The 6,473-nt window shown below is 35.4% G+C and overlaps 1 non-coding gene and 1 pseudogene across 1 annotated transcript; one reads left to right on the forward strand and one right to left on the reverse strand.

Annotated features, from left to right (window-relative positions):
- Nucleotides 1-386: 386 nt before the first annotated feature.
- LOC107262667 lies at nt 387-4,589 on the reverse strand (annotated as a pseudogene).
- A 624-nt stretch (nt 4,590-5,213) lies between these two features.
- Nucleotides 5,214-5,321, forward strand: LOC112534633. Its single transcript, XR_003078913.1, has one exon. It is a non-coding gene; the product is annotated as a small nucleolar RNA R71 (small nucleolar RNA).
- The last annotated feature ends 1,152 nt before the right edge of the window (nt 5,322-6,473 follow it).

Consider the following 6,473-nt stretch of genomic DNA (forward strand, 5'->3'; position numbering starts at 1 on the left):
TTCAAAAAAAAAAAGAATTGTATCTAATACTAATAGAAAAAACTAAGCTAGCAAGGATGACTTGACTAGATTACGACTAAATTCCTAACTAAAGACAAACATTGCAAGGGATACTCAAATCCTAACTAATTGACCTTTATATAATGCACATAATCTTATAAATACTTGAAGCACAATATCGACTAGTAATTTAAGTGTTACCACATGATGCTCTTTTCTTGTAGTTGATGATTGTACACGTGCTCGGACGGTTGAATCTCTTGCAGGTTCCTAAAAACAAAGCGAGAAAATACTTTAATTTGAAAACTAAAATAGTAAAAATAGAAAATATGTAATATGCAAGTGCTAAATTTATTGTCTATAGCTAGACATTGACACAAGTTATTTCAAATTGGAGGTGCTTCCATGCACTCCACTTCATGTCCATAGGTCATCCCTTCATAGTATGGCTTTAAGTGATGGCCATTAACTTTGAATTGTTCTTGGGTCTTAATGTTACGTAATTCCACCACACCATGATTGAAAACTGTTATTACTTCAAAGGGTCCGTTCCATCTAGATCTAAGCTTTCCTAGAAAAAGTTTAAAGCATGAGTTAAATAATAATACTTTTATTCCAGGGATAAAAGATTTACGAAGTAAACTCTTATCATGTTGCTTCTTGGTCCTTTCTTTGTATAGCTTGGCATTCTCATATGCCTTACTACGCATTTCTTCTAACTCATTTAGATGCAATAAACGCTCTTCACCTGCTTTAGTTAAGTCCATATTAAACTCCTTAATAGCCCAATATGCTTTATGTTCTAATTCGACCGGTAAATGGCAAGCTTTGCCATATACTAATCTATAAGGACTCATTCCAATCGGTGTTTTATAAGCCGTTCGATATGCCCACAAGGCATTATTCAAGTGCATAGCCCAATCTTTTCTAGATGGGCGCACTGATTTCTTTAGTATTGACTTAATTTGTCTATTGCTCACTTCCACTTGTCCTGATGTTTGTGGGTGATAAGGTGTTGCAACTCTATGGGTTACTCCATATTTCTTTAGTAAGGCGCTAAATGCCTTGTTGCAAAAATGTGTTCCCCCGTCACTAATGATTGCTCTAGGTGTTCCAAACCTACTAAAAATATTATCTTTTACGAATTTGCATACTATCTTAGCGTCATTAGTTCGTGTAGCTATTGCTTCTACCCATTTAGACACATAATCAACAGCAATAAGTATATACTCATAACCATGAGAAGGTGGAAATGGCCCCATAAAATCGATACCCCATACATCAAATAGTTCCACCACCAGATTAAAAGTCTGAGGCATTTCAGTTCGTTTGCTTATACTTCCACTTCTTTGGCATTTATCACATTTAGCACAAATATATGAGCATCTTTAAATAATGAAGGCCAGAAGAAACCTGATTGCAGAACCTTGTAGGTTGTTTTCTTACCACTAAAGTGACCCCCACAATGCATTTCATGGCAGAAGGCCAAAATACTTTGTTGCTCATCTTCAGGAACACATCTTCTAAACATTTGATCATAATAATGTTTAAACAAATAAGGGTCATCCCAATAATAATGCCTACATCTTGATAGAAATCGCTTCTTTTCCTGCCAAGTTAAGTCAGTTCTCATAACACCACATGCCAAATAGTTAACAACGTCAGCATACCATGGCTCATGACTTACTACAAATAATTGTTCATCAGGAAAAGTCTCATTAATTACTTTTTTAGAACCAAGGTTATCAAAATCAGAAATCAACCTTGAATGGTGAGCTGCTGCTACATTTTCACTCCCTTTTTTATCTTTTATCTCTATATCAAACTCTTGCAATAAGAGCACCCACCTAATAAGCCGTGGTTTAGCATTAGGCTTAGTTAGAAGATATCTCAAAGCTGCATGATCTGAATGAACAATGACTTTAGATCCCACCAAGTAAGATTTAAATTTGTCTAGTGAATATACAACAGCTAGAAATTCTTTTTCAGTTGTCGAATAGTTTACTTGAGCATCATCAAGAGTTTTGCTAGCATAATATATTACATGTAATGCTTTATCAACTCTTTGGCCCAAGACCGCTCCTATAGCATAATCAGATGCATCACACATGATTTCAAAGGGAAAAGACCAATCAGGTGCCATAATAACCGGTGCACTAGTTAATCTTTCTTTCAAGATGTTAAAAGTAGATAAGCATGCATCATTAAAAATAAAGTTAACATCTTTATCCAGCAACTCAATTAAAGGACGAGCAATTTTAGAAAAGTCTTTAATAAAACGCCTATAAAATCCTGCATGGCCAAGAAAACTTCTAATGCCCTTTATTGAAGTAGGCGGGGGCAATTTGGCAATTAAATCAATTTTTGCTTGGTCTACTTCAATACCTTTACTAGAAACAACATGTCCTAGCACAATTCCTTGTTTAACCATGAAATGACTCTTTTCCCAACTCAATGTTAAGTTACATTCAATGCATCTCTCAAGTACACGAGTCAGATTACCTAGACATGTATTAAATGATGAACCAAAAACTGAGAAATCATCCATAAATACCTCGATGCAGTCTTCTAAAATGTCAAAGAAAATAGAAAGCATACATCTTTGGAATGTTGCTGGAGCGTTGCACAGCCCAAAAGGCATCCTTTTAAACGCAAAAGTTCCAAAGCGACATGTGAAAGTTGTCCTTTCTTGATCTTCAGGTGCAATGGGTACCTGGTAATATCCTGAAAGTCCATCAAGAAAACAATGAAATTCATGTCCTACTAAACGCTCTAATATTTGATCAATAAAAGGAAGAGGAAAATGATCATTCTCTGTTGCAGCATTTAACTTTCTATAATCAATACACATTCTCCACCCCGTTGTCATTCTTGTGGGGACTAACTCCCCTTTTTCATTTTTAATAACTGTTGTGCCTGACTTTTTAGGCACTACATGAACAGGGCTTACCCAATTACTATCAGTTATAGGGTATATAATACCCTCATCTAATAACTTATGAACTTCCTTTTTTACTACTTCTTTCATATTGGGATTAAGTCATCGTTGTGTATCTCTAATCGCTTTAGAATTGTCTTCTAAGATAATTTTATGCATACACATTGTTGGATTGATCCCCTTAATATAAGAAATTCCCCACCCAATAGCTTTTTTAAGCCTTTTCAATTCTCTAATGGTTGCCCCTTCCTCTAAAGGAGAAAGATCAAAGGCTCTGATCACTGGATATGTATTCTTTTCTCCTAAGAAGACATATTTAAGTGTGTTAGGTAACTCCTTAAGATCAACCTTAGGTGGTTCATCAATAATTTTTGATTCGCTTTCAATGGTGAATCTAAAGGTTCAATAGTACTTTCATCAGATAACACTGGAATAGCTTCATCTAACTTATCATGTAAGTCTAAGACTTCTTCATCTAAACATTCTTCATGCTTTTCCAATGTTAATGCAACTTCTAACTTATCATCCTTATCTTGTAAATATGTTTCAAAAACAAAATAATCCATGCGATCAACATATGAACATTCATCAATTGAAATACTAGGAGATATAATTAGAGAGTCGAACACTTTAAATTCTACAGTCTCTCCCAAGACTGTCATAGTCAGCTTCCCATTGTGCACGTCAATAACTGTCTTGGTAGTTGCCATGAAAGGTCTACCAAGAGGTATTATTTTCTCCTTATCCCTTGCTGATGTACCTTCCATGTCTAGAACCACAAAGTCAACAAGGATTATCAGTTTTCCTACCTGAATCAGCAAGTCCTCCACTATGCCTCTTGGATATTTAATTGACCTATCAGCTAGGTGTAGAGACATGGTGGTTGGCTTCAATTCTCCTAAGCTAAGTTGTGCATGTTGAATATGGCATCAAATTGATGCTTGCTCCTAAATCCAATATGGCTTTAGCAACCTTTTTGTCCCCCATTGTAATATCAACGGTAAAGCTCCCAGGGTCTTTCATCTTAGGAGGTAACTGTTGTTAGAGAACTGCACTTGCTGTTTCAGACACCATAACTTTTTCATTGTTCCCATATCTCCTCTTGTTAGAATTCAGTTCCTTAAAGAACTTAGCATAAGCTGGCATATTCCTGATCACATCCAACAAGGGCAAATTAATGTTAACTTTAGAAAGCATATCAAAAATTTCAGAAAATTGCTTATCCTGTTTGCTTTCTTTCAATCTGTTAGGGAACGGAATAGGAGGCTTATAAGGCTCAGCTGCCTTATGAAACTCAGGGCCTGAAAACGCCTCATTTTTTCTCTTTCTACCCAAGATTGGGCTATATTCTTCCTTCTTTTTGTAAACCTCCTTCAGTTATCTCCACATCAACTAGTCCACCTTCTTTTGATGTACCTGTGTAAGAAGAATCTTTTTCAATTAGATTTTCAACATTATTATCAAATAACTCACCATCCTTAAGAACAGTGATTGCTTTAGCTTGCTCAGGTTGACTTGGCAATTTTTCTTTCTTATTTTCTTGTACCGCTTCAGCAATTTGCCCAATTTGAATTTCCAATCGCTTTACTGAAGCTTCTATGGAATCAGTTTTCTTCTCATTCCTCTCCATTCTGTCATGGGTAGCCGTCATAAAGGATTAGAGTATTTTCTCTAAACTTGGTTTTCTTTGAGGGGCTTGTCCTTGATTAGGGAATGGAGGATTTTGGTTTCTTGGGTATTGAGGCTCTTGATTCTGATACTGGAGTTGGTTTTGGTTCCTTAGTATTTGTGGTGTATTATGATCGTTATTTCTCCAGGAGAAATTTGGATGATTCCTCCATCCTGGATTATAAGTGTTGGAGTATGGATTATTCCTAGGTTGCCTAGGTTGATAAGATTCCATCAAGTTAACCTGTTCATAATCATCTCCTGCATAAGTCTCATAAGACAAACAAACATTAGCACCATGACCATAAACACCATATATACCGCATACCTCATTGCTTTGTACATTCTTAGTTGAAGCAAGAATCTTAACTTGTTTAGTTAATTCGGCTATTTGCATAGCCATCTCATTATTAGATACAACTTCATTCACTCTTACTCTTTTTGTTCTCACACTCTTTTGTTGTGAATTGGCTCCTAACATCTCAAAGATGTCATAAACCTCATCAGCAGTTCTTTCTAGCATAGCACCCCCCGCTGCATTATCAACCATACATTGGTATTGTTGTGTTAAACCATCATAAAATGATTGGTTAGTAACAGGAAGTGGGTATCCATGGTGTGGGCATTGTAGTAAAAGTGATTTGAAGCGGTCCTATGCTTCGTGAAAGGATTCAGTATCCTTTTGATAAAAATTGGAAATCTCAGCCTTTAATTCTTTGGTCTTTTGATGTGAGTAAAATTTACTCATAAATTTTTGATAAACTTCATCCCAAGTTCTCAAAGAATTAGGAGGCAAGGTCATTAACCAAGCCTTTGCTTTATCTTTTAATGAGTAAGGGAAACATCTCATCTTTAGTTGATCTTTATTAAGTCCAGATAATGGGAATGTGTGAACTATAGCATAGAACTCTCTAATGAATGTCAATGCATCCTCACTAGGCATACCATAGAATGACGGAAGCATGTTAAAATGGATGTTCTTAAGCTCATAATTCCTAGATGCATCGCCTAAGACTATGCATGAAGTAGTGTTACCAATTATCGGACGAGCATAGTCCTTCATGGCCATTCGCCTTTGCGCTGCAACTTCTCTTTGATCATTAGCCATTACCACAACCTCTTCTCCCAACTCTTGTTCCAGCTTTTTTTCAAATTCAATTCCTCTTGGAGTTACAAACTCACTATCTACCTCTTGGTCTCCTTCTGCTTTTTTAACAGTTGATCTCAAGTTATAAGGATTTTGAGTTGATCTCGTTTTCCTGCTAGGCATACAAAATCAAAGGAAAAACTTCAGAAAAAACTTAAAACAGAATTAATAAAAAATAAAACAGAAATAAATAACATGCAATACATAAAAAGAAATCACAGGAAACGATATTTGACAATTAATCAATATAATATTGACACAATTCCCCAGCAACAGTGCCAAAAACTTGATGTGTCTAAATAAGTACTCGCAAGTGTACGAACCGAATGGTAGTTCGGGTAAGCTCACCACGAGGTCGATCTCACAAGGAATTGTAGAGCATATATCATAAAGACCAACTATCACACAAATTATTGAAAGTAAATATAAACACTCTAAGCCAATATTTTGAGAATGATCTTAGTTTAATAAAAGAAATTAAATAACCAGAAAGTAAATATGCAACTAGAATGATTAATATGAACTATATGATAAAATAGTATTTAGTCTAGCTTTTACTTAGTAATCCCCTTAATTCCCTTAAGCCCTAATTTAACAAATGAGATGGTGATGTGCCTTTTCCCTAAGTTACTCAAGCTAATGATGCAACTTAGGTTTCTTTACCAACATAGATTAAAGTAAAGATGATGTCTTTAATACTTTTAACCTAAAGATTTTCAT

This window comes from Ricinus communis, chromosome 2 (genome assembly GCF_019578655.1).
Source record: "Ricinus communis isolate WT05 ecotype wild-type chromosome 2, ASM1957865v1, whole genome shotgun sequence".
NCBI classification, from domain to species: Eukaryota; Viridiplantae; Streptophyta; class Magnoliopsida; order Malpighiales; family Euphorbiaceae; genus Ricinus; species Ricinus communis.